The sequence below is a fragment of the Heloderma suspectum genome, chromosome 9, assembly GCF_057233095.1.
Source record: "Heloderma suspectum isolate Gila_16-S chromosome 9, 16-S_ref, whole genome shotgun sequence".
NCBI classification, from domain to species: domain Eukaryota; kingdom Metazoa; phylum Chordata; class Lepidosauria; order Squamata; family Helodermatidae; genus Heloderma; species Heloderma suspectum.
Window position 1 is genome coordinate 42,801,957 of NC_139466.1, and position 14,722 is coordinate 42,816,678.

Here is a 14,722-nt window from a genome sequence, read left to right on the forward strand (position 1 = left end):
TTCTGTGGAGGGATAGATGGGAGGCTCTTGCCAAAGCTTAATTTGAACCAAAGTTGGAGAAAGAAACAGCATTTTCTGAATTCTACATCAGACAAACAGGCCTGTCTCTATGCAAAAGAAGAAACAGGCACAAATCTAACATCAGAAACGGCAATATTAAAAAAAAAACAGTGGGGGACATTTCAAACTCCCAGGACACTGTAACTCAGGGGTGGGCAGACTTTAGACTTGCAGGATCTACTTTGTTTTTCACTAGAACCCTGAAGTCCACTCACTGGAGCGGGATGCAAGTAATGGCTCAGGAGGACAGGCACATAATTGTGCCACAGTAGTGTCATGCAGCCTTTTGGCCTACTCCAGCAGCTTAGCTGGGCAGAGTATTTTCCAGAGAGGACAGCGATCCAGCTTAGGAACACAACAGATGCTTTATTTACAGTAGTCTTCTGGAACACAAACTAGGCCTTCCTTCTTGAAGCTCCACTCCAGCACACACCGGCCTTCGTACTTCCAGGGCCCTCCTGGTTTTCTGGGCCCACCTCTCCCCTGCTAGGGGCTGCTCTTAAAGGTACACGAAGCATAAACTGACTTTATAACAATGCAAAAATAATAAAACAACATATTATACTGAATGTATTTCACAGGTCAAAATATACTTCAGAAGTCCTGCAGTTTTGTCCCCTTGACTACCATGCTGACAAGTGGAGGTCAGTGCCATTCTAATAACATTCCCCTTTCAATTTTTCAATTGAAGCCAACCCTTTCCCTGTGCAATAGGAAATGGCAGATGCTCCCAAGATATTCTTTGACAAGTCAAACGTTAACCAGCAGCAGTGAAGAAAGAAAGAAAGAAAGAAAGAAAGAAAGAAAGAAAGAAAGAAAGAAAGAAAGGATCACAGTGTGCTGAAGCCAAGACTGAAAAAATAGATCACCCCAGTCCAATGACATGATTTAGGCAGAGAGGTTGCTGCTCTAGGCAGCACAACCCTAATAGACCTATGGGGCTCTCCCCTCTACCAGGGCAGCCCCATTCACTTCAGTGGAGGAAGCAGCTGCAATTCATTCATCCCTTTGTTCAGGACCTGGCTGTCTTTCATATTAAACAGCGGCCCTATTCACGCATTACTTGCATGTAGGGCGCTCCCATGTTGATGCAGGAGTGGGCCTGCACAGCCAGCCCCGCCCCTCCGGTCTGCACCCGGAGTGCGGATGGCTGAAGAGGAACCTGAAAAGGCCCCGACGCCAGAGAAGACCAGGGCCTCTTGCTGGCCTTTCACTCCCACGCTCTTGGCACGCGACAGTTTTGTGCAGCTGCTGGCAGCAGAGAGCTCTGATGGCTGACCAAGATCCCTTCAAGGCTATAGAGGGAGAGTCTTAATGGCATTTTGCAGAGGTGCTCTGCATGCATTTGCTTTGCACTGCAAATGTGAAAGAGGAAGGAGGCTAAAATCACCCACAAGCAAATAGAAGGAAGCAAGACCCAAGAGAGAGGCTCTAGGGGAACCCATAGCACCACAGGATTCCCTGCAGGGAGCCAAGCCAGCTCTCTGCCTCCCTTCAAACCCAGGTCCAGCACAGGCTGCTTAAACAACAGGCTACGTGTTCCCCCTCCCCTTGACCTAGTATGACAAAACAGTGGCTCATCTTCCATTCAGGTAACTCTTAGAGGCACCTCTGGGCAGGTCTGGCCATCTCCCATTCTGTAGCAGGGAAGGGCTTCCCAGGAAAATCATGAATCCTTCTACAGTCAGAACCACCGAGCTGTAAGAGTTCCCTGAAAGGTCATTTAAACTTGCCCCAACCACATAACAATTTTTATTTTGAAGCCATAGATATAAAACATCAATTATATCATGTGTATTCTAAATTCTATGAAACTAAAGAAGCACCATCAGTCTTCTTGATCTTTTGGAGCTTGCTTGCGGCCTAGCATTTGGGGTTCTGCATTATGGGAAAGAAATAATAAACGGAGAATGAAAGGCTGCCAGCCCTGGGGGAGCACCAAACCAGAGTGCGGTAAAGTACATTGGATTATGTCAGTGGTTTCTCATTCCAGTAACGATGCTGAATTGGAATGGGTAAGAATGCTAACCTGCTTCACAGCGGATAGATATATGAACATTTCACTCAGTCCTTTCCTTGCCTTGTGTGCTTTGAGCTGCAACAAGCACAGGGACACCTGCCGTACCCCATTTCCACACAGTTTGTCGACCTCACTGCAGACCAGTTTTCATGTCAATAGTTAAATAAAATGTGGCCCTAGCCTACTCCACACCATTGTCTTGACTCCTTCTTCTGGGTGGGCGCGCAGGCATTGGTGCCGGGTAAAAACATTGTTCAAAGGAAACTGAATGGGAGATACCACAGACAGAAGCCAAAAGTTCACAGGGGCACCTTGGGAAATTCTTGATCCTGGTTAGGAATAGGATATCAGCTGCACACGCATGCGCACCCCACAAACACCAAAACCAGGATGTGCACAACTCTTTCTTCCCAGATAAATGCAGGGATGTGTGCCCAAACCCTTCATCTGTTACCGAAGGAAATTAAAGTGTTATCCCAAAGCCTCTTGCAGGCTGCTCTTTCCCTGCTGACTCATGCGCAATCCAGCCTAGATTAATGTCAGCTGTGGCCTGCAAGCTCTGGGCTGTCTCAAGGTTGCCTGCAGGGCCATTGTGGTGGTGCCAAGACCTTCCCTTGACTTCGATGACCATTTGCATCCATTTCTTCTGCACATAGCGGGCCGCTGCATTATCAAGCTTTTGGCACGGGGACACATGTGGGAAAAGAGTGCCCAGTTGCCCCATCCGGTACAACTAAAGGGCCTCCTAGCGCTAGCAATCAGAAGGCGCTGAGCAACAATTCCTTTTTTTTTTCTTTTACAGATTTTCTGTGGTAAAGGAAAAAAAGGAAGAAGTGGTGGGAAAACATGCAAGGGTTATGGGTCGAAGGCGATGTCATTAGCACTCCCCGTAAAATTCCATGAATGAAGCAGGACCATGGCACTATAAAAGCCTCATGCTGAAGCACTCTCTATTAAGAGAGCCCCAATGCCTGCTAAAGTACTCATAATAACAGCAACCATTATTAGTCTAGCCAGCTGTGTGGTGTTCAGATCCATCATTGCCCTTAGAGGTTCAAGTGACCTCTGTGACTCAATGTGCACTTCATCAGCTTTGATGTGCAAGCTGCATGGAGCAGGTAGGCCACATGCCCTGGTAACTTCCCACTTGGAGCTTTGCCAGCACTGTACATGGGGTGCCATTAAAAATGGTGCAGTTTATCCAGAAAATGGTTCAGTTTATCCAAGATTATTAACCACATTATGCCTGTTCATTGAAGTGCTGGTTTAAAACTTTAAAGCCTTCAATGGCTTGGGATGTACTGAAAAGAAGGGCCGCCTTTCTCCATACGTACCTACCCAGCCTTAAAATCTGAAGAGGTCCTGATCCGAGGGCCCCTAACAAATGAGGTGAGGTGGGTATCCACTAGGAAGAGGACGTTTTTGGTGGTGGCACACCAGTTCTGGAACAACCTCCCCAGAGGGGAACACCTGGTGCCATCTTTACGGTATTTGGAATGAGCTCCCTAGAGAGGTTCGCCTGGCACCTACGTTGTAGCACTTCTGGTGCCAGGTGAAGACCTTTTTATTCTCCCAGGCATTTTAGCATTTTAGCTTCCTAGCCTTTTAGCTTTGAAGAACTTTTTATTCACCCAGGCCTTTTAAATACCATTTTAACCTGACTTATCAGTTTACATTTCAGTGTTTTTAATTGTTCTGTGCTGTATTTTAATGTTATATTTGTTCATGAGCTGCCCAGGGAACTTCTGTTATGGTGAGGCTCAATACAGAAATGAATGAATGAATTAATAGACTACTGTAATGCATTTATGGTGTTTATATGTCAACTGCTTTTGAGATTTTATGATATTAAGCAGAACTGACCAGGTGGCCATCATTTCCTTGGATGTGCAAAAGGCCTTTGACAAAATTCATTGGAAATTTATGTCTGTTACACTGACTAATTTTGGTTTTCCTATAGAATTTTTGAAATGCGTTAAAATTTTATACTCAGCTCCTAGAGCGAGAGTAACAACTAACGGTTTATTCTCAGCTTTTCTTTTTCTTGGGTGGGGTACCAGACAAGGTTGCCCACTTTCCCCATTGATATTCAATTTTTTGGAACCCCTGGTGTGTGCTATTAGACAAAATAATAGTATTTACGGGTTTGTTCATTTTGGTTTAGAATTTAAAATTAGCCTTTATGCTGATGATATTTTGCTGTTTATCTCGAGACTCCAGTTGTCGGTTCCAGCTTTGATGAAACTGATTAATACCTTTGGTGAATTGTTCAGCTATTCAATTAATTGGTCAAAGTCGGAAATAATGCCGATTGGAGATAGGGTATACTCTACTGTATTAGCCAATTGGCATTTTCGACGGTGCCCAGAGTCTATGACTTACTTGGGAATAATTATTCCTAGATTTATATCTCAAATAATTAGGTGAAATTTAAACAAGTTGATTAATGATATTTCACGAGATATAGATAGATGGGCAACTTTAAAGTTGATTTTATGGGGTAAGGTGAATACACTTAAGATGAGTATCATACTTTGAATTATTTATGTCATACATGGGATCCCTATACTTATACCTGGCAAATATTTCCAAAACCTTAATGCTTTGTTTCGTAAATTCTTTTGGGTTCCTCTCCGCCAAGTATATTTTTAAGAAGGATGCAACTTCCAATTAATGAAGGCGGGTTCGGGTTTCCGGATCTAACTATGTACCATCGAGCCTATTTGCTGACCTCTACTAAATTTTGGTCTTTTCTACTCAGATTAGATTTGCCACCTTGGTCAGTGTTGGAATCTACTTGTCTGAAGCCTCTTTTTAAGTGGATGGCATTAGGTTCTCAGCCTATCAAGGCTGACAGAGCTCCTCCCACAATTTGGGCAGTTAGAGAAGTTTGGCCTATAATGTCAAGTCACTTACAGTCTGATCCATTTTCCCATGCTAAACTGACTTTATGGGGAAATCCAGATTTAAGAATTGGTAAGAAAATGTTTTTATGGCGGACTTGGACAGATAAAATGATCTTTACCCTGGATCAGTTAGTGGGGGTTGATGATGAGGTTTTGTTATTTTCAACTTTGCGAGATCAATTTGATTTGCCTGCTACAGCGGCATGGCAGTACTTGCAGTTGAAACATTTGTTGGTATCTAGATTCGGTCCTGCTACTTTTACTGCTTCAAAGTCTCCTTTGTTATTGGAAATACTCATTGAAGCTGATCAGATATATCGACCTACATTCATGTTTACAAACGTTTATCATCAATTAATAAATATGATACAAGTGGTTTACAGCAGGAATGGAAAGGGGAATTGGAACTTCCTATTTTGTTTAATCAATGGACTGCCGTCTTGGTGTCTGTATCAGACATTTCAATGGATCTTCGGTTACGCCTTATTCAGCAAAAACTTCTGTTTCGGGTCTATTGGACACCACAACATCCTTTTAATAAAGGCTTGTAAAATTATTGGAGGTGTAATTCCGTCAATGCTTCTCTTATTCATATGTTTTGGAAATACCCAACAGCTGCCTCCTTTTGGGAGGAAGTTATTAGATGGATAAACTTTGTGTTGGAAAGCTCTTTAATATTTACTGATGTACATGTTCTTTTAAATTACTTACCTGCTTCTTGGAATGACATGGTCAGCGTAAATAGATTTTTTGCACCCTTTTGGTTCCTAAAAGACTGATATTATGATATTGGAAGGATAAAAGCCCACTGCCTATAACACAATGGACTGAAGACTTAACAACACTAGCAACATTTGACAGAGTGGTATATAGGCGTAACTCGCAGATGGACTTATATCTGAATATTTGGTCTCCTTTTACAGAAGTGCATGTGTAACCTATTTTTTCCCTTTTTTTTTCTTCTCGAATACTGTAATATTTGAATCTGAGGATTTTAGAATATGTTGTTGTATTTTTTAATTTTGTTCTTTATTTGGTTTTGTTATGTTTTAGTTTTGTTTTGTTTTGTTAAAGCTCACAATAAAAAATGGAAAAATATTTAGCAGTAAATAAGTATTATAAATAAATGAATAAGGGCATAATCCTATGCATGTTTAGAAAGGAACAAGTCATACAGCTCCCAGAATTCCCCTGCCAGCATCCATAGGATTGATCCCTAATAAATGAAGCTACTAGAACTTTTATGCTTTCAATGTGTATGGTGCATTACAAAGTTAATGCACAGGACAGGTCCCTGCCCTGGGGCGCTTACAAGCTAAAATTCAACCCAGGTGAGACAACAGAGGAAGAGGAAAGAGTGGAGGCAGGGGTAAACAGGGGAAGAATAGGCCACTGTTCCCGTTGCATGTAGAATATGAAAAGTGCTCTTCCATAAAGACACGAAATCTACCCCTGATCACAAAAGCAGCCCACAACAACTGGACCATAACTAATGTCCAAATTCCAGGGGAAATAAGTACATCTTTGCCTGGTGCCAAAAAGGTGACAGTGGCTCTCAGTCAGGAGAACCAAGTGCTGCAGGCTAGGAGAAAGATGCTGCAGCCGAGCTCTGGTCCCTGATGCACCGCCTGCTACTGAGCCAAAGCTGACGGTTTGCCAGTACTATTGTGGGAAAACAAGAGGGCAGCTGCGAGCTGCGAGCTGCATGCGTGGACAATAACTGGGGATGCCTCTGGCTTTGCGTTTGCTGCAGAGGGACAGAGAGGAAGAGGTGGGGAAAGGTGCCCAACCTACATGGAAACAGTATGAGGAGCGCGTTGGGGTTATACCTGGATTTGCATGAAATCGCTTTGGTCTGTCAGCGGCACACGAAGCAGGACAAGTGGAGTATACAACAGGGGCGTTGCTAGGGTCTTAAAAGATCCGGGGCACAGGCCCATAACACAAATTTGCATATATATATATAATATATATCCAAGTCTAAGCGCTCCTCTAATATGTGTGTGTGCGTGTGTGCGCGCGTGTGCTTGCGTGTGTATAGTTTACGTACATACATACATACATACATACACAAGAAGTATGCACTGACCCCCCCACCCCACTTCAACTGAGACCCCGATTCAGCATTTTGGAAAACATCCCGCTTCTGCTCTGGCCAATTTGTCAGACCACTTCAGGTCAGCACCAAAGGTCAAGGTTTGGAAAAATGAATCTTTATGCTTCCTGTTGACTACCATGGGAAATTAGAAAAAAACTGTAACTTTTTTTCTCTTAATCAGAACTGGGTGATCATTTCAGGCATAGTAGCCCCCTACAAGGGGATTATACCTGCCCAATGTCATAAAAATAGGTGCAGGGTTTATATTTTCATTTTCTTTTAAAGGGAACTGCCAATAACTTTTTTATTGTGTGAAAAAACAGGGATGCAAATGGTGTAGTGGACGCCATTTGCGTCCGGAGTTAGCCCAGTGATACAGCACGGCAATGGTGGCCGGCTGTATCGCCAGCGATGCGGACCTGGCGGCCGGCTCTGTGGGATTGCCATGGAGCAGAGCCGGCCCAGATGGATTCCAGGGGGAGGGACGGATCACCTCCCCACAAGGGCGGATTCCCACCCAGACCAGCAGGTAGGGAATCCGCCCATCCCTAGTCCCCAGGCAAGAAACCTGCAAAGTTTCTGAAGGATATACCTGCATGCAAATTTAGAATGACTAGAACTCATTTACATTTCACCAATGTTAGCAGCAGGGGAACATGGGTGGGAAGGTGCTATTCCACTCATGTCCTGCTTGTGGGTTTCCCGTGGGCATCTGGTTGGCCAGTGTGTGAACAGAATGCTGGACTAGATGGGCCTTGGTCTGATGCAGCACGACTCTTCTTATATTCTTAAATAGAGAGTGCCTCTGAGCATATGTAGAATGCTTTTCTTTTACCACTGAGCACTTACATTCTCCCCCTACCCATTCTATTCCCCTCTATGCAGCCATCCCTCCTCATCCTACCATCCTCCAGCAACTCCTCATAAAAACAGATGTCTTGTTTTGTGCAACTCTCGTCTACCTCCTCCTTGTTGCGCACAAGCTCTCATTGTACCTTCCTCCCCATAACTTCATTTGTGCCAAGACTTCGCCAGGAGTCTGTTTTCAAAACTAGGGCTAATTTATGGGAAAACTCTGAGCATGTACTAAATGCCTTTCCCTCACCACTGAAGCTAGAGTTTATGCAAAACAAACAAACAAACAAACAAACAAAAAACCCAAAGCCACAAATGACAAAACATGCATAGGACTGAGCTGAAAGGGTGGTCAATTCATTAGACGGAATTGGGGAGGCACTGTATTAAGCTTGCAGTACCACGCTCACAACTCCGGACTTATTTATGCAGAACATCAAGGTGCAAACCTCCCTGCAAAAGTAGCTTGTGTTGGAATCCTATCCACACTTTCCTGAGGGTAAGCCTCATTAAACATAATGGGACTTCTGAGTAGGCTTCCATAGGATTGTACAAATTAGCAGTATTTATCTCCCCTCCACTTAAAAAACAACCAAAACCTCCTATTTTTTAATTATTAAAGCTTTCTGTTCATAGGAACATAGGAAGCTGCCTTATACTGAGTCAGACCCTGGTTCCATCTAGCCCAGAACTGTTGACACTGACTGGTAGCAGCGGCTCTCCAAAGTTTCAGGCAGGATTCTTTCCTAGCCCTACCGGGAGATGCTGGGGAGTGAGCCTGGGACCGTCTGCATATCAAGCATGTGCTCTGCCACTGAGCTGCAGCCCTTCCTATTGCTGGATAATGGCAACTGACAAACAAAACAGCCCCAGATTTGTTTCTCTGCAACCATGTGAACCCCCTTTTCTCAAAGGCTTTAGTGAGGAGGAGGAGAAAAACCAACCCTCTTGTCTGTTTGTATATAGTCAAATACAGTTCAGAACTTCTCTTGCCCGCAGAAGAGAATTCTCTTTAAGAATTCCCCAAGATATGTTCTGCATGGAATAAAGCAGAGAAAGAAAGAAAGAAAGAAAGAAAGAAAGAAAGAAAGAAAGAAAGAAAGAAAGAAAAAACAGGGGAGGGGAGGGGAGGGGAGAAGAAAAGAAGAATGGTGATTGGAAATGTGCGCGGGAGTGGGGGTAGAGAGAATTCCCTAAGCCAAGTGGCTCCTTTCAGAGAGGTAGTACTTCAGAGGAATTTAGGAGTCTGTGGAGGGTTTGTAAGGATTGCATGTACTTAAATGAACTTTATGAGGTGAGGTGGCTGAGGGCTTTTTCTAGCTTTTTTAAAAAACTGCAGAACCTTTTAAAAAGCCCCAGCAGTTTCTCAATCGTGACACCACATAGTCCTAACCCTCCCTTTGGAATAATTTGAGTCCTACAGCTATTTAGGAGAAATTAAAGTGGAGGGGGAGAAAGAAGTTGTGGAGGCTGATTGGATCCTTTGCTGTACTGAACCTACTAAACTTCTGCAGAAGCCAAAGGTTCCAATTTGGGGCACTAAAATCAGATGCTGTGTGAAATACCAGTATTTCACATGGAGCTCTTTCTTCCCTTCCTTCTCCCGCTTCAAAATTTCATTGCAGGCAAGCTCCCAACAGTGGGCATGTAAGAGCAGAAAAGTAGGGGGAGAGAGGGTTTTTGCACCTCAGAAAAAACCTACACCAGCGATCAGGGACAGTGACCTCCTAATGGTCACCTTAAACACCTTCTGATTAGGATCTCTCATCCCCTGTGTGGCTTGACAGTTTTTACTTTTTGTTTTAGTCTTTGAGAAAAGGAAACTTTACCCATGGATAGCACAAAAGCCACTGACCTAACTGTCTGAAATTTGGCAGGTTCAGTCAGCGCCATAGGGGCTGCCAGGTCCCCAAATTCTATGAATTAATGTGGAAGCACAAAACAATTATAGCTCTTTGACGCATTATCTTGAAAATAGCAAATTGTACCTGTGTCTAGCACAAAAGCCACTACACCTAACTTCCTGAAATTTGGCAGGTTCAATCAGCTCCATGGAGGCTGCCAGGTTCCCAAATTCCATGCACTTATATGGAAGAACAAAAAAATTATAGCTCTTTGCTTTGACACATTTTCTTAGAAAAAGCAAATTTTACCTGTCGCTAGCACAAAAGCTACTAGGTCTAACTTTCTGACATTTGGCAGATTCAGTCAGCTGCATTGGGGCTGCCAGGTCCCCAAACTCTATGCACTTATGTGAAAGCACACAAAAATTATAGCTCTGCTTTGACAGATTTTCTTGGAAATAGCAAATTTTACCTGTGACTAGCACAAAAGCCACTGGACGTAACTGTCTGAAATTGGGCAGGTTCAATCAGATCCGTGGGGGCTATGAGGTCTCCACATTTCATTTATATATCATACACACTCAAAAAGTTATGGCTGTTTCTGTTTTCCAATGCAAGTCAAAGAGAGCATGTAAAAAAATGGCAATTGGGACAGCTCAAAAGATCCAGGGCACAGCTAAAAATGATCCGTGGCCAGGTGGACCCTCCTTAATGATACCCCTGATACACAGTACCTAAAAACCCACTTTCACAGGTCAAACTGCACTTTACTCCACCTTACTTTGGGGTTGGGTGGGCAGAGTCCAGTGAATAGAACTGAACGTCATCAACTGCATAGGTGCTGCTCAGCAAATGAGAGAGGCTTGTTCCAAGCTCCTCTCCATGCTCTCCTGCTCACGGATGTTTGATGGAAACACTGAATTAAGCCCAAGTTCACCCCACACCTCTCCCTCCTCATCCACCCCTGGGAAATTGTGAAAGATTTAAAAGAGCTACTGCGCTCTTCTGAACGGGGAAAACAGGCTACCTTTGCGAATGAGTAAAGCAGGCTACCCCACTATTGTGAATGCTTGAAACCGCGCTACTGCGCTATTCTGGGCAGACGACTCAGTCTCTCCCTCCCCTCTTGCCCAGATGGCTTTGGATAGGCTGCTCACGGCCTGCCTTTCCAGGCCAGCAGCTGCAAGAGGCGGTGGTGAAGCAGTGGCGGCAGCAGCTGCGGTAGCATTCAAAGGCACCAGAGGCGGCGGGAAGGTGAGGAGAGCAGGAGGAAAGGGGAGAAGCCAGAGAACTTTGTTTCTAGGCAGCCGCTTGCTGGGGCAAGGCAGGAGTCGCTTCGGGGGCTGGAGGCTGGGGCTAGAGGACGGTGCCTCGCCTGGATCGCCACACCTCAAGCAACCGCAGGACAAGAGCGCTCGCCAAAAGGGCAGCGAAAGAGGGCACCTGCCGCTTCCTCCTCTCTCGTGTCGTGCTCTTGGTGGCGGCTGCTGCTGTGTCCAGAGATGGTGCCGGCTCCAGGTTCAGCCTAAAGTCTTCCTTTCAGCTCTTTCTTGGGGGGGGGGACTGGCAGACCTGGCGTGGGACACACAGCGGAGTGTCTCACCTGCCCCGGACTCCCTCTTCTTCCTCTCAAGAAAGGTCTCCGCTGGCTGGCAATATTGTTAATACAAAACTCCCGGAGTCTCTCCCCTCACTCTTAAAGGAGAACAGTGTGGATAACGTCAACCCCAAGCAGATTCAAAAAGGATGAAGAGATTGTAGCCAAGTATGAAAGGGTAAAGCAGGCTACTCCGCTATTGTGAAAGCTTGAAACAGTGCTACTGTGCTATTCTGAATGGGGGGAAAGAGGCGACCTTTGTGAATGGGTAAAGCAAGCTACTGCACTATTGTGAATGGAAAAACAGCACTACTGCAAAGTAGTGCTAAGTGGGAAAGGAAGCCTGGGTCCAAAAGTGGGGGGAAAAGGGGGCAGTCCCCCCCCCCGACCAAGTCACTGCCAGGTCACAGAAACAAGGCACGCCTGGGATTTAATGTGGGGTGGGGGGCACACTGTAGTGGAAACACACAGGAGGGTTTAAGGAATTTATTCACTAAATGACTTTTTGAAAATGCGTCTCTTCCAGAGGGAAGGGGTGGGGTGGCTGCAGCTTGGTGAAGACATCGTCTGTCACAAATGGCCCCGATGCTGTTGCGCTCTCCCTCTGCACTGAACCAGCAGTGTAGATGGGCTTCTGCGTGCATACTCTTTCAGCATATGTTGTAGGGGGCGGAGATCATTTGAAAGCAAAAAGACGAATGCTGGTTGTGAATGGAAATGCAGCAGCTTAAGGGAAGACACAGGGGGTGGGAATTCTCGTGGTTCTTCTGTATGTTGCACACATGCATGACAGAGAGAGAGGTGTGTGGGAGAGGGCACGAGAGGCAAAGACTGGGTGTCTCTGAGGAAGAGGTTGTCTGCTGCAGTCAAGAAACAAAGCAAAACTTTGCAGCAGTCTGAGGAGGGTGGCCAAAGTTCAGGAGGGCTGATTTTTCTTCGAACGGACAAACGTCACGTCTTTTCCAAACGCCTTAGAGGACGGATGGAAGAGCTTAGGGGCTGGCCTATTTATTATTTATTTATTTATTATTAAATTTATTAATCGCCCATCTGGCTGGTCACCCAGCCACTCTGGGTGATGTACAACATACAACAGTTTAAAACAATAAAATTCTACAATAAAATCATTTTCTAAAATACCCTAACCCACCCCAAATGCCTGCCTGAACAACCACATTTTTAATGCACAACGGAAGCTCATTAAAGAGGAGGCATGACGGAGTTCCCTAGGGAGGGAGTTCCACAGAGTGGGGGCCACCACAGAAAAGGCATAGCTGTCCTGGCTGATGGGACAGAGAGAAGGCCATCCGAGGCTGATCTTGTTAAGCGGCCTGTCTGGTGCTGCTGGAGGCGCTCCTTAAGATAGGCTGGGCCGGAACCATATAGGGTTTTAAAGGTCAAAACCAACACCTTGAATTTGGCCCGGAAAACAACTGGTAACCAGTGCAACTCCTTCAGCACTGGAGTGATGTGATCTCGCCGGCGGCTGCCTTTAATCAGGCGAGCCGCCGCGTTCTGTACCAGCTGCAGTTTCTGAACCGTCTTCAAGGGTAACCCCACATACAGCGCATTACAGTAGTCTAAACGAGAGGAGACCAGGGCATGTACTACCGATGGGAGCAGATGGTCGGGAAGGAAGGGGCACAGCCGCCGTATCAGATGGAGTTGATACAGCGCTGTCCGGCTCACAGCTGACACCTGAGCCTCCATGGACAGCTGGGAGTCCAAAATGACCCCCAGGCTGCGGACCTGGTCTTTCAAGGGTAGCCGTACCCCATTCAACACCAGGTCAACATCCCCCAGCCTCCTCTTGTGTCCCACCAAAAGTACCTCGGTCTTGTCAGGGTTGAGCTTCAGCTTATTCCTCCCCATCCAGCCACTCACCGTCTCCAGACATTTGGACAGGGATTCTACGGCCAACCTTGGTGAAGATTTGAATGAGAGGTAGAGCTGCGTGTCATCCGCATATTGATGACACTGCACCCCAAACCTCCTGATGATAGCCCCCAGCGGCTTCACATAGATGTTAAATAGCATCGGGGAGAGGATGGAACCCTGTGGCACCCCACAAGTAAGTGGCTTGTAAGTGGCCTACCCAAGGAAGCCCCCAGACCAACACATGCCCCACCCTCTTCAGCAGGAGAGGTGCATAATGCAGACGTGCTTCTCAGGAGCTGTCCCCTCCACAATATGCAGACACTCTTGGCATAAATTGGTTGACTGTCCCTCAAATTGACGATGTGGACACAGTCTTTCCCAGCCCTACCTGGTCATGCCAGGGGTGGAACTCGGGACCTTCTGTGTGCAAAGCAGAGGCTCTGCCACCGAGCTACAGCCTATGCCATGGTCATGTTGGTACAGCCTGTTTATGAACTGCGGGGAAGGGGTGGGGTACAAACAGAACATTAACTTCAGCATGAAACCCTTTGTTCCAATGGACCGTGAAAGTGCATGCACCTATGGCCCCACCCAGGCAGTGTCTGGGTGGGGCCCTAGGATTGTTCGGTTTCCTGGCTACGAGGTTGGAGACAGGGCTCCAATCTGGGAGCCAGGAAACCGTGCTCCCCACCCCTCCGCTGCCCCCTTGTAGCCAGCCGGAGAGAACTGCACTGGCTGCCTCTCTGCCCTCAGAAAATGGAGCATGGAGAGGGGAAAGGGGGGGCGTTCCTGGGGACACGGAGGGGAGGAGAATGGGGTGGCTGCCTTACGCTGTTTCCTATGGCTGCCCCAGCCTCCTTCCCTCCCCTGCTGCTAGACGAGCAAAACTGCCCATCCAGCAGAAATGCAGGGTGGCTGGAGCGCAGAGCCTCCGCTTTCCTCCTGCCCTGCATTGGATAATTGGCAGCCTCCAAGTTCGGAGGCTACTGACTATCTGATCAGGATTGATTCTGAGCGCAGGGAGAAAGTTAGCAGCTCAGATTCAGAAGAGGAGCAGCCAGAACGGGGGGAGGCATTTCCACAAGCCAGTTCAGATAGGGGCAGGCATGCTTCTCAGGTTACCAACTCCCAGATGGCTGTGCCATGGGATAGAGGGGGCCATGGGATTTGTGACATCTGGATAGGATTGTGCCATTAGTAAGTTTAATAGGACTTACATCCTGGCAAAGTTAATAAAAAGTTATTGTGCACTCATGATTACTCACTCATGGTAGTTTGCAGGTCCTTTATATCACGTCGTCATCCTCCAGGGCATCTCCCACTCTTTGCAGCCATTATCATAGTTTTTGTTCCTAATGAGGAAAGTCTGCTATTATTTAGAAAATGTGTAATAAAGCCCTATGTACTTGTTCAATTCTGCTATACCACAGCGCCATCTAGTGGTTGTATAATGAAACATATAGA

General features: G+C 46.2%; 1 protein-coding gene across 2 annotated transcripts in view; it reads right to left on the bottom strand.

Annotated features, from left to right (window-relative positions):
* Positions 1-356: 356 nt before the first annotated feature.
* Positions 357-14,722, bottom strand: part of LOC146338667 (uncharacterized) — a 33,583-nt gene continuing 19,217 nt past the window's right edge. Inside the window, exon 3 of one of the 2 annotated variants that reach the window (XM_084813373.1) lies at positions 357-2,887. The gene's annotated coding sequence lies outside the window, so the exon portion shown is untranslated. Of the gene's footprint in view, positions 2,888-14,504; positions 14,611-14,722 lie in introns of those variants that run through there. The other variant, XM_084813372.1, reaches the window with a different exon arrangement.